We start from the raw sequence: 26008 nt of genomic DNA on the forward strand, positions 1-26008 counted from the left end.
CAACTGAACTGTCACTCCCTGAAATCCCTCAGCATTCCTAGTCAGAAATAAACTCTTCCATCTCTGAAGCCACAAAGCACGTATTCCTTTGATATAGCACTTTTTACCGTGTTGTATTTGGACTGAATGAACTGGCCCCGTGTATCATTATCTGTGGAACATGAGGTCGCATCTGCTCATTTCTATGGTTTTGCTTTGCCGAGTACAATATGCAGGGTGGAGAAAAGCCCAGTGCTCTGGAACAGGACAAACTTTGCAGAAGAAAAGAAAACTGAAAGTGATGACTGGACACTTGTATGGCTAATTAGAGAGAAACATGGAAAACAGAACAAATGGCTAACTATCCACGTGAATTCACGATGTGCTATGTAAACTTCTCCAGCTCCTAAAGAAAACATCAGTAAAGTTTACGTGAATCACCAATGCAAGAATGTCCCTGTGTGTATGTGAATTGACAGATGAAGCAAAAAGCAAAGTTAAACTCTAAGATGGGTGAGAAGTAAAAATAAAGGTTATCAGCTGTGTTGAGGTTGCACATATTATTTATATGTTTTCTGTATAAACTGTAAACTACCAGAGGTTGCGGTAGTTTCTGAAGGAACTTTAGATTCCTCACAGTTGCTAGCATGATCTTATTGCATATTAGTAAACACTTTTAGTGTTCCCATGAGCTAGATGCTATAACGATAATTTGATTCTTGATGCATGAAGTGTTTGTAAGGAACAAAGATGGCTCAGGTGAATCACCCAAGTTATATGGATTATAAGTGGCAGATGAGGGTTTTGGACCCATACAATGACACCAGATCTTCCACACTTGGCCAGCTGTCCTGAGCCCCAGTGTGTAAGCAGCTGCTGAATAAGTGAAATGAATAAATATTCAATGTTTATTAAATGCATGCTGATGGATTGATATTTAGGGCTTGTTCCTGGCCTTTTTAGATAAAATCATAGGAAAAGATTAGGTATTTTCCTCCAAATACTTTCATGGTAGAGGTAGAGTATTGGCCAAAAAGAGCGGTGGTTCTGATTCTGGTCCTCATGTTTATATTGCCTACTGGAATTTCTATTGCAGCCTCAACAAGAAGCTGCTAAGAATAAGGTTTACTTATGATACGGCATAATAAGCAATGAAAATGGGTAATGACTTAATTTCCAGCACAAATCAGAAGTCTGGAGTAAAACCACAGGACCCATGAAATCTAGCAGAACCAGTCAAGTGAATAATTATTTGACTACTTGATGCAAGGTATGGGGTGAACTCTGAGACATCAGTGATTGTCATAAGTTATCCATCTTCCTTTTTTTCCACATTTCAATCACTTCAATATTACTAAAAAATAGAGGATTGAGGCAGGCAGAACATGCCCAGAAACTAAATAAATCACTAGTATAATGACTCAAAAAGGAAAGAAAAAAATTAATATAAGCCAAGAGAAATTTTGGATTAGTTCTGAAAGACAAATAATAATCAAAAAGAGGGATCCCAGGGTGGCGCAGCGGTTTGGCGCCTGCCTTTGGCCCAGGGCACGATCCTGGAGACCCGGGATCGAATCCCACGTCGGGCTCCCGGTGCATGGAGCCTGCTTCTCCCTCTGCCTGTGTCTCTGCCTCTCTCTCTCTCTGTGACTATCATAAATAAATAAAAATTTTTAAAAAAATAATCAAAAAGAAAAATAACTTAGCTAAAAGCTAACTAATCAGATTAATTAATAACTCTCCCTGCATTAGATTATTTGTTCCAATAAGGATATAGCAAAAATAAAGTGAGGGGACACTATATCTTATCTGGACCTGCTTTAGAAAGGTTTGCATAAAATTGAGAAATTTATCTTACTGATAAAATACTAGAAACATAAAGAAGGAAAAATATTTTAAGATAATGGAAATATAAATTAAAAATTAGACTCAAAGAAAATTTAGATCCCACCCCCAGGTCTTATAGCTCTGAGTTTTTCACATTAATATTATTTTCTACACTTGTACAAAAATTAATAATTACATTTAAAATACTTTTTATTTTACTGGTTTAAGTCCAAGATGTTACAATTTTCATACAATGTGTTCCACAAATATTAAGGCCTTGTTTTCAGAGATATGGTTATTAAAAAAAAAATTCTAAGGGCACATGGGTGGCTCAGTGGTTAAGTGACTAACTTTGCCTCCGGTCATGATCCCGGGGTCCTGGGATTGAGTCACGCATCAGGCTCCCTGCGAGAAGCCTGCTTTCCCTCTGCCTATGTCTCTGCCTCTCTCTGTGTGTCTTTTGTGAATAAATAAATAAAATCTTAAAAAATAAAAAAATCTGAAAAGAGCAAAAAAGAAGAGTTGACTGAAGATTTTATTAAATAATGACTGGCACAGTGTTCTTGTCTCCACTTCCTGAAAATAAGATCACGCATTCTTGCTAAAGATTAGCTTTTTCAAAATAATGCTATCGTGAGACTCTAGAAGCTGGAGATATTGGGAGAATGTTAATCATAAGCACTCTCCAGAAGAACTAGACTCCCAGGGCAATCCTCCTTATCCAGAAAACCCTGCTTCGCTTTGTAGAGCAACAGGGATTTATTACCCACTGGACACTCACACTTCAAAATCTACTTAGATTCAAGAGGTGAGGCTGGCAGTCATCAGCCTAGGATCAAGTTAAGGACCACCTGCTGACTGTAGCATGGGTGAAGTCATTGCATGATCCTGGCCCTTCATAGTCTGAGCAGAAAAAATCTGAATTTTATCTCTTTATTGATGTTGGAGCCTCCTACATACCTTGAATATTTAGATACTGCAGTCAAACCTGTAACAAAACTATGTCTCTTCAGTTTTGTTTAATCCTAGGTATGTCACTGTTTTTGGTGCAATTGTAAATGGGATCAATTTCTTTTTTTTTTTTTTACTGCCTCATCATTCATTGGCGTCTAGAAATCATGCTCCTTCCCCAATGTAGATCCATAAAGTCAATCCCAGCGTATAGGTTAGACTGCAAATTTGCCCATATTTAACAATGTTGTTTAAATTCTGACCTTTCCAAACTTGAAGCTATACACATGTGACCCAGACATAGTTTGTGATTAATGAAACAATTATTAACTGTACTACGACCCAATGTCACTCAATAAAGAAAATTACTATTTCAAATCAAATTAGTAGATAAGCAGCACCTTTGAGGTGCCCCAGGGTAAGAATGAGAAGACTCCTGACTGATACTTATAAAAATTCAGCTTCCTGAGCACGGTTCATCTCTAAATAGTCTCTAAATAGATTATTTTAATTTATTTGCACAGGTTTCATATTTGCATTCCCATTTTAGGCAGGATAGAACAGATTTTAAGGCAACTTGTATTAGGGAAATAACATGTGATTAATTGAATGAATATTAAGATAAGGTAAAAGAATGTTTCCCAGGCTCATAAACTCAACTATATCTGGACACAGGTTTTACTTTATCTAAAGAAAAATGTATACCTTAAAGAGGGTGACCTGCTCATAAAAAGAAGTCAAAAGAATTAAACGTGGTCAATATTTATTGACCTGAAAGTATAGTTTTCAAGATAATTGGAAACATGACTCTCAGACAAATGAAAAGTTAGCAAAGTTGACTAAAATTTACTAATTAAGGAAACAGCTAAATAGTATCCTAGTACAAAGAATTTAAGACAATGGATATTTATTTTAAATGGAAAAGGTAATGCTAAAATAGGATTGCAAAGTTAGATGTAAAACTGGTTAATATTGACGATGATAATAATTATAGTCCAAACAACATCCTACGGTAATTATTTAATTAACTTCAAATATTGCTCCAAAAAAAGTTCAAAAACTATCTGCCAAGATGATGTTTCAAAAAAGATGGCAACATAGGAGGCTCTGGAATTTCCTTTCTTCCATGGACATCTCAAATATACATCTACACACAGAGCAATTCTCTCTGAGAAAGATCCAGAAGCTAGTTGAGTGGCTCCTACATGTCAGGTAACTGAAAAGGAACTAGTATCAAAATGGATAGAAAAGGCTAAGACAAACTCTTGCCATCAATTATACCTCTGGTCCACAGTCATAAAGTCAGGAAAGAACTCCAATTCTCAGCTTCTCCCGGAGGAGCAAAGGGTTTGGAATACACATATAGCACCTCAAACTTTGAGTCTCCTGCTCAGGGTGATGGCAAGCAAAGAAACAGTTTTTAAATGCACACAGAATGTGGCTCACAGCTATAAACCAGGGCTCAGCTCCAGAGAACAGGCAAAAATGTCAACAAGGTCGGGAGAACAATGCACGAACAAAGTGAGAATTTTGACAAAGAGAGAAAATATTTTAAAAGAACTACCAGATAAAGTATTCTTGGTTGCATGTTCTTCTCATTTAGGACCCTGAATATATCCTGCCAGCCCTTTCTGGCCTGCCAGGTCTCTGTGGAGAGGTCTGCTGTTACCCTAATATTCCTCCCCATAAAAGTCCGGGATTTCTTGTCTCTTGCTGCTTTAAGGATCCTCTCTTTATCTTTGGAATTTGCAAGCTTAACTATTAAATGTCGAGGTGTTGAACGGTTTTTATTGATTTTAAGGGGGGATCTCTCTATTTCCTGGATCTGAATGCCTGATCTTTGTACACTGTGTCCTAGATGGCAGTAGAGTGTAGTGGTTAAGGGCTGAGTTCTGCAGCAAAGCCACAGCTGCCTACACATCATGGGCCTGCCTCTTGTGTCACCCGACTGCTTCCTCACCTATAAAATGTGAACAGTAGAACTTTATCTACTTCTCAGCAATAACTGAAGGATTGAATCTAGTGTGCCTGGCACTCAGTTAATACTGATGATTATTATTCATCTTGATTCATTTTGATTTTTCCTCCATATTTCCCTTTAATGTCAAATGGTCAAAAGCCAAAAAAAAATTTTTTTTAAATAAAAATTCAGGCCTTTCTCTTTAAAAAAAAAAAAAAAAAGTACTACCAGAAATCTCAGAGCCTAGAATGTATGAACTGAATTAAAAATTCAATAGAGAAAGTTGATAACAGATTTGATTAATTAGAAGAAATGTTCAGCAAATTTGAAGACAGGAGAGTAGAATTCATTCAATCGGAGAAGCAAAAACAAAGAAGTGAAAAAGAGTGAAGATGGCTTAAAGGATTTACATAATATCATCAATATAGTCATCATAGGGATACCAAAATGAGAAGAGGGAGAGAAAGGGGCAGGAAGTTATTCACAGAAAAAAAAATGGCTGGGGGATCCCTGGGTGGCTCAGCGGTTTGGCGCCTGCCTTTGGCCCAGGGCATGATCCTGGAGTCCCAGGATCGAGTCCCGCATCGGGCTCCTGGCATGGAGCCTGCTTCTCCCTCCTCCTGTGTCTCTGCCTCTCTCTCTCTATGTCTATCATAAATAAATAAATAAATAAATAAATAAATAAATAAATAAATAAATAAATAAATGATTTTTAAAAAAAGAAAAGAAAAAAATGGCTGAAAATGTCCCTAACCTAAAGGGTAAAATTGACATTCAGATTTAAGAAGCCCAAAGAGTATCAAATAAGATGAAAACAAAGATATCCACACTAAGGCACTTTATAATTAAATTGTCACAATTTAAAGACAAAAGACTTGAATGTAAACCTGAAACCATGAAAATCCAAGGAGAAAATGCATGCATAGGGATAAACTCCTTGACACTGGTCTTCGTAATGATTATTTGGATTTGACATCAATAGCAAAGGAAAAAAGCAAAATTAAACAAGTGGGACTGCATCAAACTAAAAAGCTTCTGCACAGCAAAATAAACCACCAACAAAGTGAAAAGGCAGTCTATGGAGCAGGGGCAAGTATTTGCAAATCACATATCTGATAAACAGTTAATATCCAAAATATACAAGGAGCTCATAGAACTCACTAGGAAAAAACAACCCAATTTTAAATGGACAGAGGAACTGAATAGACGTTTTTCCAAAGAAGATATTTAAAAGTGGCCAAGAAGTACATGGAAAAGTGTTGACCAGCCCTCATCTTCAGGGAAACACAGAATAAAACCACAATGAGATGTCACCTCACACCTGTGAGGATCGCTGTTACCAAACAGAACAGAGATGACTCATGCTGCCAAGGGCATGAGGTAAAGGGAATCCTTGTACACTGTTGATGGGAATGTAAACTGATAAGGCCACTATGAAAAACAGCATAGAACTTTCTTAAGAAATTAAAATTCAGTTAATTAAAAATTAACTACCATAGATCCAGCAATCCCACTTCTGGATATACATCTCATGAAAATGAAATCATTAACTTAAAAAGATGTCTGTACTCCTGTGTTCACTCCAGAATAATCCATAAATAGCCAAGACATGGAAACAACTTAAGTATCTGTCAAAGGATAACTGGATAAAGATGAGTGGGTATATACATATACATTACCCTGGAATATTATTTAGCCTTCAAAAAAGAAGGAAATCTTGGCATTTGCAACAACATGGATTAACCTGTAGGGAATTATGCTACGTGACAGAAGCCAGAGAAAAACAAATATTGCATGGTGTCACTTCCATGCCAAATATAAAAAAGAAAAAAACCTAAAACCATAAAGAGAGTAGAGTGGTGGTTGCCAGGGCTGAGGGACGGGGAAAAATAGGAGATATTGGTTAAGGGTACAAGCTTTCAGTTACAAGATAAAGTCTGAGGATCTAATGCATGACACAGCATTTTAATGGTTAACAATGTTTTGTATTGTATAATTAAAAATTGCTAAGAGAGTCGAACTTAAGTTCCTACACACACATAAAAGGTAGAAAATCCATTGATATCTGCTCCCCCTCCATTGATATCTAATAATAGGTAAGACCAAAGTATGACCTTTTCCCAAATATCAATCTTTAAATATAAACCTGTTTCTAGGTTTCCGATTTTGTAAAAAAGAAATTTAAAAAAATTCCTACCTCATTGGAAGATTGTAAAAATTAAAGACATTACATATAAAGGGCTCAGAATCTGCCTCGCATATTATATTGTTTGCAATACATATGAGTTTTAATGATTATTTTATATTATTGCCATTATTATTAGAATATCATCATTTAATTATAATGCATGTTCAAGTCCCACAAACTCAGAGTACTGTTTATTATGACAGGATATACACAAAAATATATACAGGGCATTCACTTGAGCATCAGTTTGTTTTTATTCACTTGCTGGTTCTGTTTTTTTTTTTATTCTTGCATAAATAATACTTCCTGTATTTGACATGTTTTGGTGACTTGATGAATAATGAGCATCATGTACATGGGTTCAAAGGTGCTCATAATACCTTATGCCATACTAATTTCTAATTCACCTCCCTAGAGAACTGGCTACTTGTACGGTATCTCAAATCCCACCTTTCATGTTGTCAACACCGTAGTATACTTGTTAAATGACAGGTCTATCATTAAGCCTTTACTAATTGGGACATAAATATGAAATATTTTTTTTTCCAATCACAGTTCCCCATGTGAATGGTATCAACTCCTCCTTTCAGACTCTTTAACTTGGACGTTTATAAATTCCCATTGTTTTGTTTTGGTTTTTTTTTAAGATTTTATTTATTTATTCATGAGAGACAGAGAGAGAGAGAGAGAGACAGGCAGAGGGAGAAGCAGGCTCCATGCAGGAAGCCTGATACAGGACTCGATTCCGGATCTCCAGGATCATGCCCAGGGCTGAAGGAGGCGCTAAACCGCTGAGCCACCCGGACTGCCCAATTCCCATTGTTTTGACTTATCAACTCATGTTCACTTACTCTATAGTATTTCTATATATTCCTTGGAAATATCATTTTGCATTGTCATCATTCTAGCCAACGACCATGTGTTCATAATTGCCCACCCCTGTCTTGTCTTGACCTGTTTGGTCAGGCTTCCCTCCTCCCAACAGGTCTCTGCACTTTGGTCCACCACACCCCTGAGGATAAGAAAGGGTTTAAATGCAAAACATGCCCCTCTTCCCATTAATGGTACAAAGAGCCTGCTGACCATGAGGACACACAACTTACTGTCAGGTCAAACCCCATCATGCTGTCTGCTCATTCTCTCTCACTTGCCAATGTCCCTTCAAAGTTTCCACTAGTCGTGTTTACTTCTGTTTCATTCTTGCATGATTGCACATTTCTGAGATCAGAATGCTCTCCATATTGTGACATCCTTTTTGGATTTTTTGTGGGGAAGTGGGTTGTTTTTAATTTTTTGTTTAAATTCAACTTTGTCAACATGTAGTGGATTATTAGTTCAGGGGTAGAATTTAGTGATTCATCAGTTGTAAATAACACCCAATTCTCATTACATTAAGTGCCCTCCTTAATGCCCATACCCCATCCCTCCACCTACCTACCTGTTTGTTTCCTATAGTTGATAGTTTCTTATGATTTGCCTCTCTGTTTTTATCTTGTTTTATTTTTCCTTTCATCCCCCTCTGTTCTTCTGTTTTGTTTCTTAAATTTCACATATGAGTTAAATCATATAGTATTTGTTTTTCTCTGACTTATTTTGCTTAGCATAATACCCTCTAGTTCCATCCACATCATTGCAAACAGCAAGATTTCATTCATTTTTGTGGGATATATATATATATATATATATATATATATATATATACACACATATATACATATATACATTCTATTATACATTCTATTATATCTATATATCTATATATCTATATCTTTATCTATATCTATATCTATATATCTATATATATCTATATATATAGATATATAGATATCTATATATATCATGTCTTCCATTCATCAGTCAATGAACACCGGGGCTCTTTTCATATTTTAGTTTGTGGACATTGCTGCTGTAAACGTTGGGATGCAGGATCCCCTTCAGATCAGTATGTTTGTATTCTTTTTTTTTTAATTTATTTTTTATTGGTGTTCAATTTACTAACATACAGAATAACCCCCAGTGCCCGTCACCCATTCACTCCCACCCCCCGCCCTCCTCCCCTTCTACCACCCCTAGTTCGTTTCCCAGAGTTAGCAGTCTTTACGTTCTGTCTCCCTTTCTGATATTTCCCACACATTTCTTCCCCCTTCCCTTATATTCCCTTTCACTATTATTTATATTCCCCAAATGAATGAGAACATATAATGTTTGTCCTTCTCCGACTGGCTTACTTCACTCAGCATAATACCCTCCAGTTCCATCCACGTTGAAGCAAATGGTGGGTATTTGTCATTTCTAATAGCTGAGTAATATTCCATTGTATACATAAACCACATCTCTTTATCCATTCATCTTTCGTTGGACACCAAGGCTCCTTCCACAGTTTGGCTATCGTGGCCATTGCTGCTATAAACATCGGGGTGCAGGTGTCCCGGCGTTTCATTGCATTTGTATCTTTGGGGTAAATCCCCAACAGTGCAATTGCTGGGTCATAGGGCAGGTCTATTTTTAACTGTTTGAGGAACCTCCACACAGTTTTCCAGAGTGGCTGCACCAGTTCACATTCCCACCAACAGTGTATGAGGGTTCCCTTTTCTCCACATCCTCTCCAACATTTGTGGTTTCCTGCCTTGTTAATTTTCCCCATTCTCACTGGTGTGAGGTGGTATCTCATTGTGGTTTTGATTTGTATTTCCCTGATGGCAAGTGATGCAGAGCATTTTCTCATGTGCATGTTGGCCATGTCTATGTCTTCCTCTGTGAGATTTCTGTTCATGTCTTTTGCCCATTTCATGATTGGATTGTTTGTTTCTTTGGTGTTGAGTTTAATAAGTTCTTTATAGATCTTGGAAACTAGCCCTTTATCTGATATGTCATTTGCAAATATCTTCTCCCATTCTGTAGGTTGTCTTTGAGTTTTGTTGACTGTACCCTTTGCTGTGCAAAAGCTTCTTATCTTGATGAAGTCCCAATAGTTCATTTTTGCTTTTGTTTCTTTTGCCTTCGTGGATGTATCTTGCAAGAAGTTACTATGGCCGAGTTCAAAAAGGGTGTTGCCTGTGTTCTTCTCTAGGATTTGGATGGAATCTTGTCTCACATTTAGATCTTTCATCCATTTTGAGTTTATCTTTGTGTATGGTGAAAGAGAGTGGTCTAGTTTCATTCTTCTGCATGTGGATGTCCAATTTTCCCAGCACCATTTGTTGAAGAGACTGTCTTTCTTCCAATGGATAGTCTTTCCTCCTGTATCGAATATTAGTTGCCCATAAAGTTCAGGGTCCACTTCTGGATTCTCTATTCTGTTCCACTGATCTATGTGTCTGTTTTTGTGCCAGTATGTTTGTATTCTTTGGATAAATATCGAGTACTGTAATTGCTGGGTCATAAGGTAGTTCGATTTTCAACTTTTTGAGGAATTTCCATACTGTTATCCACAGTGGCTGCACCAGTTTGCAGTCCCACCCACAGTGTAAGAGAGTTCCCCTTTCTCCACATTCTCACCAACATCTGTTGTTTCCTGACTTGCTAAGTTTAGCCATTCTGACAGGTGTGAGGTAATATCTCATTTTGGTTTTGATTTATATTTCCCTGATGATGAGTGATGTTGAGCATCTTTACATGTGTCTGTTGGTCATATGGATGCCTTTTTTGGAGAAATGTCTGTTCATATCTTCTGCCCATTTCTTGACTGGATTTCTTGGGTTTTGGGGTTTTGAGTTTGATAAATTCTTTATAGATTTGAAATGCTACCATTTTATCTGATATGTGACATACTCTTTTTTTAAAAAGATTTTATTTATTTATCTGATGGTGAGAGAACACAAGCACGGAGAGTGGGAGAGACTCCCCCCTGAGCAGGAAGCCCAATGTGGGACTTGATTCCAGAACTCTGGGAACATGACCCAAGCTGAAAGCAGACATAACTGTCTGAACCACCCAGGTGCCCCGTGACATGTTTTTTGAATAAAATCTCTCCTTATCTAAGTTGGCTTTGCTTTTATTTTATACCAATTCTTACAATATTTCTTTCTGGGGCATATCCTTTATTAGATTTTATTATAGAATAAAAGAATTAATTAGGCAAATTAACTCTACTCTCCACTCTAATAAATCCATATTAAACTCTCTTTTCCCACCATCCTAAAATACTCTCATAAAAATTGCTCTAGAATATTTAACAACATTACACAAGACATATTAATGTACCAAATGTATGGTTTAATTTTGTTTTATGTGACCTCTCTGAGCTTTTGGATTATACTATACAATGTAGGGGAACATATTCTCTCTCTTTCTTTCTCTCTGTCTCACTTTGTCTCTGAAGAATACGATGTTAATTCCTGAGTTCTGGTTCTTTATAATAATCCCTTCATCCTCTCTCAATTTTCAGGTAATTGTCAATATACCCAGGCCTCATTCATTTGTGGTGTTCCTTCATCAAACATTTCTTGAAGCTTTATCATGTTGCCTAGCATTTAGATAGGAGCTACGGGTACTATTATAAACAACACAGACAACACAGGTCTTCATGTGGGGGTAAAAAATTACAGAAAGACTTGTACTTTTCTCTATTATTGTTAAATATCCTAGGTATCCCTCTCCTTTTTAAGCTAAGCTCTGTTGCATATTTTAAAGAAAATTGTTTTTAAGATACTTCACAAAGGTTACTTCAAAAGTTCTTTTTGTCATCTACCATTAAATTAATTCTGCTTTATGATGAGTTGGCATAACAGTTTTCCTTGATTTGTGACTTTTATTCTTATAGATGTAACATTGTCACAATTATCATTTTGTGGAGTTAAAAGTGACAGAAACTAACAAAAAAGGTTAATCATAGCCTCACATTCAGATTCAGTTAAAGCACAGCTCAGGTGTTCAGATGTCATTTAGCATCTATCTTCCTGTCTGCTCTGATTTTCTCTGCAATAATTTTTATATAAGAGAATCTTTCCACAAAATAGGATAAAAAGAACAAAACCACTTCGATTATATAATCTATGAACCAAGCAAATTTCACTTAGATAAAGTTTATTTTTTGAAAAAAATCTGGGATTATATGGGCTATAAATTTGCCAATAAGATGTTGGCACTCTGGGAAAAAAAAGGAAGGAAAGAAGGAAGGAAGGAAGGAAGGAAGGAAGGAAGGAAGGAAGGAAGGAAGGAGAAAGAAAGAAAAAAGAAAGAAAGAAAGAAAGAAAGAAAGAAGAAAGAAAGAAAGAAAGAAAGAAAGAAAGAAAGAAAGGAAAAGAAAGGGAAAGAAAGAAAAAGAAAGAAAGGAAGGAAGGAAGGAAAGAAAGAAAGAAAGAAAGAAAGAAAGAAAGAAAGAAAAAAGAAAGAAAGAAAGAAAAATAGATATTGGTGCTCCAGTTAGCGGAGTATGTGCCATTTTAAAGTCATGGGTGAGTGAGTTGGCATTAACCATGCTAGAGGCATGTTGACCAAGAGTGGAAGAGATGTAGTTTCAATGAGAGATGTGAGTCACTGTTAGGAGAAGAGAAATAAACAATCAGTGAAATGGGCACATCTGAGTATAGGGTACCAAGGTGACCCAAAGTGGACACTGCATATTGCCTTTTCCGGGATTGGTTATGTCACTTCCAAGAAAAAAGCCATAAAGATGTGTGAACTTCTACTTTTCTTCCAGATGAGCATGTGTTTTTGCACAGATATTGGTAACAGTATCTTCATAGGATGTAACAATATACAGGAGCTACAACTTTTGAACAAGTGTCTTGTGTGATGAAAATATCATTATCTTCATAACAGATTCAATACACAGGGATACTTGTTGGGACAGAAATGCTAAGATCACCCTTCCTGTTCTTAGCACTAGCGCTGCTATTCCTACACTCAATCTCAGGCCAACTCCAACTTCCACTTCAATGAGCGTCATTTATTTGCACTATAGGAGACATAAAGAAGGGTCAGAGCAAAGACAGAGGAAAAAAAGGCTGAACATACCTGCAGAACATCGCGCAAACAATTTAATTTTACTTGTATAGGAGTTATATATACAACACTATTGAGAGAGAATCCTGGAAAACTAGATACACATCAAATTTTGCAAGATCCTGAGTGGTGCAGATAAGGAACTGCTAATGATTTCTGAAGAGACCGTATAATGAGAACATCATTTTAGGAACAAGGATCTGAGAACAGCAGGTTGGTGGTTAAGGGGAGAAACTAGAAATGGAGAAACGGGATCCCTGGGTAGCGCAGCAGTTTGGCACCTGCCTTTGGCCCAGGGCGCGATCCTGGAGACCCGGGATTGAATCCCACGTTGGGCTCCCGGTGCATGGAGCCTGCTTCTCCCTCTGCCTGTGTCTCTGCCTCTCTCTCTCTCTCTCTGTGTGACTATCATAAGTAAATAAAAATTAAAAAAAAAGAAATGGAGAAACAACAGTTTGTTAGAATAAAACTGAGGTTGAAGGGGAACCGAATGAGTCTGGTGACAGAGAAAGAGAACAAGACAAATATCAGAAAGTTAAAGAGATAATTAAAAGGATTTAAGAACTCTCTCCATTCCTTGTAGGCAAATTTACTCCATCAGAACCTTTTATTTAGAATATCCACCTCTGGATCTCACACCCACAACTCCGTCCACTGGAGTTTTATCCCTACTTCTACCCATGGTTTCTAAAATGTCCAATGATTGTCTTATTGCTCCAGCCAAGTTACCTTTTTGACTATTCTTCTGAGGCTTCACACTCTGCTCTTCCTAAGAGCTATCATGGTATAATATTCTCATCATTCTTCTCACACTTCTCTGGAGAATATTTTAATTCCACCACCTTCATAGAAGCCCTTCCTTCTGCTCATACCTTAGACTGCAAGTTGGCCTTGTTCTATAGCTGTTTATAGTTATGTTATTGTTTTTTCTGTCCATTCTTACTATTTAAATAATTATTGTATAATTTTATGTAAAACTCTATAATCTATATCTCTGTCTATATTCTGAACACTTTCTAATCTCTACATTGACAAAACACTTCTAAACGTGTCTACTGGCTAACATATACACTAGTACTTCACACTTAATAAATCTAAAACTCAAAACTTCAGATTGCTTAAAATCAGATTTTCCTAATTTTAATCCAGTCTCAGTTAATAAAATTACTATACATCTTGTCACGCAGGTCAGAACCTAGGAATGTCATTGATTAATCTTTTTATCCTAAATGAAATAAAAGATGAAAGCATGTTAATTTCACTTCCTACACATTGCTCCAACATAACCATTCCTCTCATCATTTTTCACATGGACTATGCTATAATCTAATAATTGGTATTTAAGAATCTTGTTTTGATCAAATCAAATGTCTTCCACACCTAAACCAAAGAGATCAATGCAAAATATGAGTTTGTTCATACCACTCTTCCATTTAAAACATTCAAAGACTGTTTATTCCTTTTCGAATAAAATCCAAGACCAAGGTGTAAAATATCCTCAAAGAAGTGACTCTACTCATGTCCAAGACTCATGACTCATTACTTAAATTTAATTAATGAAAATGTAAGTGGATTTCTTTTCTTTTTTTTTTAATTTTTTATTTATTTATGATAGTCACACAGAGAGAGAGAGAGGCAGAGACATAGGCAGAGGGAGAAGCAGGCTCCATACACTGGGAGCCCGACGTGGGATTCGATCCCGGGTCTCCAGGATCGTGCCCTGGGCCAAAGGCAGGCACCAAACCGCTGCGCCACCCAGGGATCCCTGGATTTCTTTTCTTTATGATTTTATTTATTTATTCATGAAACAGAGAGAGGCAGAGACACAGACAGACAGGCTTCCTGCGGGGAGCCCAGTGCGGGACCTGATCCCAGACCCTGGGATCACACCCTGAGCAGAAGGGAGACGCTTAACTGCTAAGCCACTCACACATCCTTGTAAATGGATATCTTAAAGATCATGGGTTTATTCTTTAAATACTAGTAGAACTTTGAAAGTTGCTAGGACAGTAGATCTTTAAAATTCTCACCACAAGAAAAAAAAGGTACTTGTCACTATATGTGGTGATAGAAGTTAATTAGGCTAATTAGAGTGATCATTTCACAATATATACAAATATCAAATCATTATATTGTACATTTGAAACTAATATGCTATATGTAAATTATATCTTAATTTTAAAATACACTAGTATACATGTAACTCAGTAAATTTCAATTGTGATTTAGATTCATCTTTTTCTGCTATATTTTTAAATTTTTTATAAATATTGTTTATTCAAGAGAGATTTTTCATAAAGTTATATATCTAGCATATTTCCTCTTGATAGTCATACTTAAAATATATTTATATAACTATCTCAATGTTATTAATATTTGGGACACCTGGGTGGCATAGTTGGTTTAGTGTCTGACTCTTGATATTTGGCTCAAGTCATGATATCGGGGTCATGAAATCAAGCCCTGCATTGGGCTGTGCTTTCAGTATGGAGTCTGCTTAGACTTCTCTCTCCCTCTCCCTCTGCCCCTTCCACTCATGCTCTCTCTACCTCAAAATAAATAAATAAATCTTTAAAAAAGAATTTATTATATTTATTCTGGATATGAAATGTACAGCTTTCAGAAACCATCAACTATTTCAGGATTATACTATTGCAATGATAAATATACATTTTACTTTAACATACAGAATTTCAACATACAGAGGCATCTGGGTGGCTGTGATGTGCCTTAGGGAAAAATATGAGTGTGACATAAGCTTTGTTCAGGCTGAGTTACAGCGCTGTTGTCCATGAGTTCAATGTTAATTGAATCAACAACACATACTAAATAAGATGTTTGTAAACAGAAACATACGTAAAACAAAGTCATGTGCTACTCAGCTGATGAAAATGTGTGACCAGAAGCAATTCACAGGAACTTAGGAGTGATGGTTCAGTTATTTACTAATTTAGTGTTTGTGAGGACTTTATAGAACATAAGTACCTTGAATAATGAGAACTGGCTATAAATATTCTGCATTGTGCTAGATTTATTATTATTAGAAGTGAAAAAGAAGGTAGTGATATTTTAGAAAATAATCATAGGGGAAGAAGCATATTTTAGAGTGGAGGTAAGAAAACTAAACTTCTCTAAAGAATTTCCCAAAGAAGGAACTGAAATCTAAAGGATATGAAAAAACATTAGCCATTATTTTGGAAAACAGATGACAGACTTATTTCTAAATAAGATTCTGTTGTAACAAGATGCTAAATATAGGAAGAACTGAGGGGAGCATCCACCAGCAGGAGCCAGATGACCATTTCATGTTTATTCCTCATCACTGATTTTTTTGACTTTATTGAGGAATAATTGACAAACATAATCATATATATTTAAAGTGTACATGATGATTAGATGTACATCTATACTTTAGAATGATTACCAAGATCAAGATAATTAACATATCTTCACTTCAGGTAATTAACACATCTATCACTTCACATAATTAACTTTTTTTGTGTGTATATGTGGTAGGAATGCTGAAGATCTACTCTCCACAACTTTCAAGTGTGTGACACCATATTATCAACTATAGTCACCATGCTGTACAGTAGATCCTCAGAACTTATTTTTCTTATAATTAAAAAGTTGTATCCTTTGATCTATACCACTCCATTCCCCCTCCCCTGAACCCTAGCAACCACCATTCTATCCTCTGTTTCTATGAAATCAGTTTTGTTGTTGTTTGTTTTTAAGATTTCACATACAAACAATATCATACAGTATTTGTCTTTCTCTCTCTCGGACTTAATTTCATTTCCAGATTCATCCATGTTCTACAAAAGGTGAAATTTCCTTCTTTTTTTGTGGCTGATTCATATTTCATTGCATGTGCATGCTACATCTTCTTTATCCATTCATGAGCATGAGAAGGTCAAAGCAAGAGGCAGACTCTTCACTGAGCAGGGAGCCTGACTCAGGGCTTAATCCTGAGAGTCTGGGATCAGGGTCTTAGCTGAAGGCAGATGCCTAACTGACTGAGCCACCCAGGTGCCCCTTAACTCACTGATTTTTAAAGTTTCTCTTTCTACATGAGGACAGCCAACCACCACCACTCCCCATCCTACCGTCACTAAATAAGATTTATAAATCATTTCATTTACGGCAACTCCCTCCACAACACACAATTCAGGAAGGTGGAAAGTAAAACCTAGAAAAAGCAAGTGATGTTTTCCAACCTCCCGCACTCAGGAACTTACCTCATCAAGGGTAGGGTGGGCTTGTTATTCAACCTAAATCAGAATTCTACCAATGGGTCTGGAGTCTTATTAACATATCCAAAACAATCTGAGTCCAAGCCCACTACGAGCAAATCGTGGAGCCTGGTTTTTCCTAACATCCATCTAAAGAGACAAGTTTTAAAATATTTTTCCAGAAAAAAAATGTTGGCCAAAAGAAAATGAAAGTGGGCTTTTACATGCATACTAAAACAAAACAAATGCAAAATCCAAAAGATTTCAGGAGACCGGCAGAGAATTATATTAGAATTTAGATTCAAATGAAGGCACTGGTTATTATTTCAATCTTTTAATTATTTCCTCATCAATTTAACAGCTGATAACAGATTCAAAGCACTACATAATTAGCAGTTACCTGTAGACCCAAATTCCTGGCCAACAAATCAAAGTAATTCACACAGAGGTTTTCTTTCAAAATTAGTAAGGAAAATGGAAATTCCAACCATTGCATTACACCTAAATAACCGAGGAGTTACCATCTTCATGAGAATTTTGACTAAAATATTGAACCAGGAACCCACCAAGTTTTGTGTAGGGAAGCATTACAGCTACTTGTGAAATGTATATGCAGGTAATTCATTCTGCCTGGATTCAAATCTTGGTTTCATAACTTACTAGTTAGATGAACTTGCAAATGCGGACTGTGCGAGATGTAAAGCCAAAGAGTGCTAAATGTTAAATAAACATTATCCATTATTAATATATACTTTAAAAGCTTTTATCCAAATACACTGTTGGAGAAATATAATTTAAAAAACAAGTTTCCTCCTAGGGGTGCCTTGGTGGCTCAGTCAGTGAAGCATCTGCCTGCAGCTCAGGTCATGGTCACAGGGTCTTAGGATTGAGCCCCACATTGGCCTTCCTGCTCAGTAGGGAATCTCCTACTGGGAGTAGCTTCTCCCTCTCCCTCTGCCCCTCCCCTTTCCTGTGCACACACTCTCTCTCTCTCTCTCTCAAATAAATAAATGAAACCTTAATAAATAAATAAATAAATAAATAAATAAATAAATAAATAAATAAAATAAATCTCCTCCTAAACCAGAAAATCTCTCCCTGAAGGCAGAAGACAATATTACTATTGAATAAGCATTAAAGCATAATATGATGCACATCACAGGACATCTGCTAAGAGATCGCAAAAGGCAGAAAGAAATAGCACCCTTTTATATTACTAATAAAAACATTCATTTACATACATGTTCTCAAAAACAAAAACTATCACTAGTCCTTAAGTTAGAGGACTTGACAGCACCATTTGTCACACACAGGTCATCCTAAATTCACCTGATAATGGGTGATAATATGTGTTTGCTAACTGTCTTTGTCCAGAGGAAAAACCTATCTAATATCTTTATGACAGTAGTTTCACATCTTGGAGGTAGGCACCTGCTAAAGTTAGGTTCTTATCTCCACAGTAGCTGGTGCTCTATCTTCCCCAATGGCTACATTTCAAGGAGGTGGTTCCCAGGTCCTTTTTTTTTTTTTTTTTTTTTTACCCCAGGCCCCCTTCTCAGGGAGAGACTCACCCACCGTGCCACTCCCAGATATGTAAGGCCACCCATCGCTCTCGGGAGGCTCCCTGTGGGATGGCCAAGACACCCCCCCCTCACCTCCCACAAGTGGGCAGCACACTCACTTGTTTCGTTTTCTGTTTATTACTTGCAATCATGGTGTTTGTATAGGTTTATCTTTCCCAATTTTGTTTTCATACAGGAAACTCACGCAAGGTGCTGGGACACCCCGAGGGTGGGTAATGCTTTCTTGGGGGAGACCTGGTGAGGATAGAGGGGGAACCAGAGGGCTGGTTCCTGCCTGGGGCCTCCACCCTCAGACCTGCGGAGGCATAGGTGTTATTTAAAAATCGTTAAAGAAAATTTCAATTTACAATCTTGTTTTGTAAAGCTAGTAAGACACTTATTTAGCTTTTTAAAAAATTAATATACATTTCAAAGAGACAGTAAAAGACCTTGAAATCACAATTTTTTTAAGTAAATATTCTAGGAAAAGGGAAGGGGTGGGAAGACTCTTCCCTTATTTTCAGTTATAAGAATTAAATCTCTTATTTTTAATTTGCATTTGCCTTCATAATCTCAAAATTTGTAAAGGAACCAATATTGCTTATTTATTTAAAAATGTAGGGCAGCCCTGGTGGCTCAGCGGTTTAGCACCTGTCTTCAGCCCAGGGCCTGATCCTGGAGACCCGGGATCGAGTCCCATGTCAGGCTCCCTGCATGGAGTCTGCTTCTCCCTCTGCCTGTGTCTCTGCCTCTCTCTCTTTCTGTGTCTCTCTGTCTCTCATGAATAAATAAAATCTTTAAAAAAATTTAAACTAACATTCTACAAGGTTCTCCTTTCTGAAGTTCTATTTGATTTCTTTTATTTCTTTCTTTTTTTTTTTAGAAAAAAAAATCAATGTTTCTGAGCCCAATAATAGCCAGGCCCAACTGTTACTCTTAAAGGTGGAATGAGTGTCATATGTTATTCAATTCAATTTAGCTATACATTAACTATAATTTCTGCAATTTTTGTCATGCTGCTTCCTATAGATATACTTTCTTATCTTCCCTTATTTTTTATGAGCGCTCTCATCATGGGCTCTGTGAGCAGTGCTGAGGGCCTCTTGGGTCTGGGAGAATGAGAACGTGAGGAGGTAAATGGGTAAAAGAATGAGCAGTTCCTGTCTTCCTTTCCACATTCCTGGAACATATTCATCGAATACATATTTCATGAGATTTCAAAATCAACACGAGATAGCTAATTTCTTTTGACAAACCTGCCAGCCCTTCTATTTCTCTCTACTTTGTACCTTGGCCTATCCTCCTGTGTCTATTAGGAGGTTCACAACTATATGTACAGAAATACTCACAAGAGCAAGCGCCTACACCCAGCTCTCTGTCTAAAATTATACAGGAAACTATTAAAATTCAATTTTAGGGATGCCCAAAAAAGCAAAGAAAAGTAAGCCGTTTGTACTAGAATACATTATTTTAAAACAGAAGACACTAAACATGTTTAAATAGATTACGGAAAAGTCATTCATAACCTCCCCTTCCCTTCTTTTCTTCAACAAACCTGATAGTGGGATGATTTGATTTACTCATCAGCACTAATATCTGACTTTGGCAGGAACAACATCATAGTCAGAAAGAATAAACCGAAACTGATGCGGTATAGTTTGGAAAGCACATTGAGAATTACTTCTCTCAGCTCAGCCTGGAAATTTGCCTGAAATTATACCACTAGAGCTTTATTCTTTTAACTTTTTAGGAATACCAATTAAAATGTATAGACCTCAAGCAATGATTGCATGAGGTTACATTCGTGGTCATGTGATTCTTAGGGAGACCAATATCACAAGATATCTACAGCAATGAAGCAAAGTGGAGAAGCAATGATATAAGTGGGTTTTCAGAGGCAAATGCACTCCTTGGGTAAGTTCTGAGGCATATGCTTTATTTCTGATGGAAAGTAGCAGGAAACCCTCAATGAGACATGTGAGGTATCTAGCACATGTGAGGGAGATGTTTCTAGTATGAAAGAGGAGAAAACAATGACCATAACCCAACCTTGCCATCTATATCATTTTGCTTTTATGGATAAGGTAATTCAGAACAAAGTACGAAAGATATATGGTCCTTGTCCTTCTAATAGTCACACAGTCAGATGAGTGGGTTCTGAAAACACTAAAAGACAAGTGTACAGAGGATATAATTTTCACTATAAAAATAAAGTAATATTACTACATTTACCCTGTAGACAAAATGGCTTAAAAGATCACCTTATATTTTCCTTAACAGATGTTTCAACTACCTTTGGAAATATTCAAGATTTAAAGGAAGCTTTTTGTGTGCTGTTTTAATGCAAAATATTCCAGGTTCATCTTACACTTTCTGAAATTACCATTTATCCAGCCACACTTGGGTCTTGGTGGGAGGAAGGGAATAGGTTTAGAAAACAAGTTATAGACTCTAGGGGTATTTTCTGGTTCTGGAATTCATTACTGCTAGGCCCTCTCAGAACTATGAAAAAAACCCAGATACATATGTTTGTACATGCTTATGCATTTCTCTATTTTACACATATATAAAACCTTGATTTTATATATGTATAAATATATACAGAGATGAATAGCTGCAATTCTAAGCCAACTACACAGGATTCAGTCTAACCTTTCTCTTTTCCTTGTAATTATCATTTATGTTTTCCCCATTGTACAGATGGAGAGACTGAGGTCTTGGGAGATTATCCACGGTCACATGGCTAGTAAGTGGTAAAGTCAGAATTCAAATCCAAGCTTTCTCACTTCAAAGCTCTTCATCACTAGACTTTACTACAACTCTAACAACAGAAGCAGGAACACTCCCCTGAGAGCTCTGTCTCTAAATCATTTTGGATGATTTAGTGGCATTCAAAATGGCTTTAGGATGCCATGCCAACTACAAATTAGACCAAAAATTTGCCCAGTAGAAAACACAAAGTCCTGTTCCAGTTCTGGTTTACAATTGCAGAAATCAAGCAAGTATGTTCATCTTCAACAACCTACAGTCTGTTATTTCCTGAAAGTGTCCCTAAATGCATTACCATTGCAGTAAAAACATAGACATAAAAGATACACTAGTGTTTTTCTTGACTTCAAACAATAAAACATTTCACAGAATGAAACTACTCACTTGGAGAAAAAATTTCAGTCCTACTTTTGAGTTCTTCATGATCCAAGCCTTTCTTTTCTTTCAGCATTTCAGAAAACTATCTGCAGCCAAGTAAGAATAGTAAAAAGCAAAAAAAAAAAAAAAAAAAAAGGAATAGTAAAAAGCTGTCAACAATACCCAAACTCATCTGAGTCCCTTGGCTTTATGTTCATGAACTACCATTTACATTTTTTTATTTGTTTCAGTCTTTATTCTTGGAATCCAATTCTTGGAATCTAGTAAATAATGTTCCTTTAAATATGTTGTAATGCTTTCAGAATGTGGCATAATAATTCAAGGAATGCTTTGCCAACTAAAGATGATAATTTTGCTAGAAAAAAATCTAAAATCATACTATTTACTCCAAGATATGCATATATATAAAGTTTAACATACATGTCATAAATAATAGATCACATATGGCATAATTCATACTTCATATAATTGAAGGAGCAATCCCAAATGAATTACAGATAAAAATAACTTAGATGAGCAGCAGTAATTCTTTAAGTTATTTCTTTCTAGTATGATTCAATCTGATATACTTGTTTCATTTAAGGAAAATAAGTCCTTTTCTGGCTTCCAAAACTTAGTTGGTATTAATAAATACTTATTTTCACTATTCAATCTGCCCAGGAGATAGTTTAAATAAAACACAATTTAAGATCATCAAAATAGACACCAGAAATGTAAAAAATTCTTACGAAGAGATAGATTTGTAACACTTGTCAAAATTTATACCTTATAAATGCATCCTAAAGAAATATTAACTCAGAACCTTTCCATTTTGGAAGAATGAGATAAAATCATAAAAGTGAGAGTCAAAATTGTTAAAATTGACAAGAGAAATTTTTCCTCCCCAAAGATTTAAATGTTCTTAAACTCAAATATAACCAATTCAATTCTTATGAAACTCATAAAAGAGCAGTTCCCATTAGAGAAGTAAACTTTTATTTATTATATGATATATTCTCTGAATTTGCTGGAGTACAAAAATAGGATCAGAGTTGATATAATATACATAGTAAATAATTCTAAATCTATGTCCCACTGACGAAGTCTGTTACCACTTCAGTTATGGTAAGTAAAATAATTCCAAGCGTGACTATCCAGCCCAAGTGAGATAAAGCCTAGTTAATACTGCTTTTCAGAGAAGAGACAGAAAATTAGATTGATCCACTGAAAGCCCTTTTTCCCTCTAATGTTGCTGACATTGCTTAGTATCCCTGCTGGAACAAGGATTCCAGAAGTCTGGCGCAAACATGAAACATGGAAAGCATGTCCCCAAAACTGGAGATGTAGAATTTAGAAGGGAGAGCCTACTTACTGCATTGTCAGTTTGATAGTTGAGGCTCTTTCCATTTATTTTAGAATTCTGGAATCACCAAGGTAAGACCTCACAGTATCTGTTGGGTGGGTAGAGGAATAGGAATGAAGCATCTCTCTTCCAGTAGTGACACTAGCTAGGTAAGGGAGGATTCCAGCACCAGGAAACGTGGAGCTCAGAACTAGCCTTGACCTCACTGCAGGGACAGGACTCTGGTTGTTAGTTCTTAGTCATCTCAGTGTTTGCTAGACTGTTAGAATCCTTCCCTTGAGGCTGATAATTATATCATTAATACTCATTTCCTTTGCTTCATGTAGCAGCAATACAGAATTTTGGGAGCATTACTCATAGCCTGTTTCCTCCCCACCAGGTCTGAGTCACTGATGAAAATGTTCAGTCTGCCTCCATAGCCCAGAATATAAAGAAAGTTCTCTCTCACTGTGCCAGTATTAGCTTCCAAGATAGCTTCTTTCATGTCAAAAGTCCACACTGATACACAAGAGAAGGAAATTTCTTGAATCCAAGTCACTAAGACTAGATGGTTAAGATTAACAGACCCCAACATGCACTAGCCTTAGAAAAAACAGTTTTGAGTGTAATATGGGAATAATAATAATGGTCTCATTACCTTCAAAGATTGTTTTGAGAGAATGAAATCAGATAAGACAGATTTAAAAAATCAAGGTTGAAATAATTATAGCATTACATTATCTTCAAACTCTTCTCATTTCATGATAAATATTAATTTTTTAATTACCAAACATTTGTACTCAATTGGTAAATTGTGTTTAAACTGACTAGGGGTGGAAAGGTTATCATTTTACATAGTACCTAATAAATTTAAGTAACAAAACCCACAAGGGCACATATAAAATTTATGGCACATGTTCCAATATTGGTGTTAGGCTTGCACTTACCACACTCACCCCTCTATTTCATAGTGTTGTGTTTCATTTTTCTCCTTTATTCCTTCTTTATTAATTCCTTGTTCCAAGTAGTACCCAAGTTATTGCTTAACTACACCAAGATCTTCAATAAAAAGGTATCTGGCCACTGAAAGAATATAATTTACTCCCAGTTAAATGTGGTAACTATTGTCTTTTCTGTCTATAAACCAAATTCACAAAACAAGTCCATATATGCGTAGTATTTTTTTTTTTTTTTAGTGGAGAAGGAAAGATACACTCTACAAGTTTTACATTACATTACCTCCTACACAGCAACGTGGTAACTTTCATGTGAGAGTAAAAACTATTTACCAAGCAACTGATCCCAAGGTAAAATAAATAGTGTGCATTGGTCCAGTTTATAAATGTTCAATGTTCAGAACAAAGAATGTTTCATGGTAAGTAAGGCTAAAGTTCAAAGTGACCTCAGGAGGAGAGGTACCTACAGTCATTCTTCAGGAGAGATGGAAAGTGTTTGGGCATTGGCTGGAAATGCCAGGCATGGACATGGTCTGCGTGAAGACACTAACCAAAGTAGCTCTCAAAGCAGCAAAGGAGCTCAAAGGAGCTCTCAAAGGAGCCCTCAAGACCTGCTGATCCTTGGAGGAGACACAGAGAAGCAGGATGAACAAGCCACAGGCCACCAATGTCCCATTTAGAAGAAGATGTGAACTTTAAAGGCATCACGATGAACCTCACCCAGGAGAATGGGACAGCTCTAGATGGAGATGTAAACTGAAGAACTACAAGTCCTCTGGACCAGCTCCCCAAAGTCACTTCCCACAAGCCGGGCATTAGCTTCAAAAAAGACAATCTCCCAGGTGGAGCAAGAGGAAAAACTATGAAGAGAAACAAGAAAAATTTCTCAGGGCAACTACCCAGATGTGGCAAACGGACTTTAAAAGAGAGAGAGAGGGATCCCTGGGTGGTGCAGCGGTTTGGCGCCTGCCTTTGGCCCAGGGCGCGATCCTGGGGACCCGGGATCGAATCCCACATCGGGCTCCCGGTGCATGGAGCCTGCTTCTCCCTCTGCCTATGTCTCTGCCTCTCTCTCTCTCTCTCTCTCTGTGACTATCATAAAAAAAAAAATAAATAAATTTAAAAAAAAAATAAATAAAAGAGAGAGAGAGGGCAGCCCCAGTGGCGCAGCGGTTTAGCGCCGCCTGCAGACCAGAGCGTGATCCTGGAGACCCTGGATCGAGTCCCACGTCAGGCTCTCTGTATGATGCCTGCTTCTTCCTCTGCCTGTGTCTCTGCCTCTCCCTCTCTCTGTCTCTATGAATAAATAAATAAAATCTTTTAAAAAAATAAATAAATAAATAAATAAATAAAAATAAAAGAGAGAGAGAGAAATAAAAAAAAATAAAAAATAAATAAAAGATAGAGACATCTTCAAAGCACAGGAATTTGTGACTGCCTGTTTTCTTTTCTTATTCTCATTTTTAAATAAATATAGAAATGAATAACGACCAAAGCCAGAGTGATAGCAGTTAAAAACTAGTTCCACTTACAAATAGTAAGAATATTCTGAGGGTTATTTCTGTATAAACTTTGAGTCTTTATCTATTTGTTCTTCTTTATTAATATTCTCCATTATAAAATCAGTTAAACCAATGTGCTGGCATGTGTCTTGTCCCACATTTGTTTATACTGTGAATGAATCATGAATACTCATGATCTGAGCTGAAGTCAAGAGTAGGATGCTCCACTGGCTGAGCTACCCAGGCACTCCCAAAACACATTTTTAAAATATTATACTTATCCAAGAAAATAATCTAATTCACATATCAACTCTTCTAGGAAATATTTACTGAGACTCCAGAAAAACTTGATTTTTCCATTCTCTGGTTTGTGTCTATTGGACTTGTTGTCTATACCATGCTATGCCAACCAATTCTGTAACAGTCTATAGAGA

General features: G+C 36.6%; 1 long non-coding RNA gene across 1 annotated transcript in view; it reads right to left on the reverse strand.

Moving 5' to 3' along the window:
• LOC144299583 (uncharacterized) overlaps positions 1 to 23313 on the reverse strand; it is a 42475-nt gene extending 19162 nt beyond the window's left edge. Inside the window, exon 1 of the long non-coding RNA XR_013366272.1 lies at positions 23147 to 23313. This is a non-coding gene — a long non-coding RNA (uncharacterized LOC144299583). The remainder of the gene's footprint in view (positions 1 to 23146) is intronic.
• Between the last annotated feature and the right edge of the window lie 2695 nt (positions 23314 to 26008).

The sequence above is a fragment of the Canis aureus genome, chromosome 27, assembly GCF_053574225.1.
Source record: "Canis aureus isolate CA01 chromosome 27, VMU_Caureus_v.1.0, whole genome shotgun sequence".
In the NCBI taxonomy this organism is placed as follows: Eukaryota; Metazoa; Chordata; class Mammalia; order Carnivora; family Canidae; genus Canis; species Canis aureus.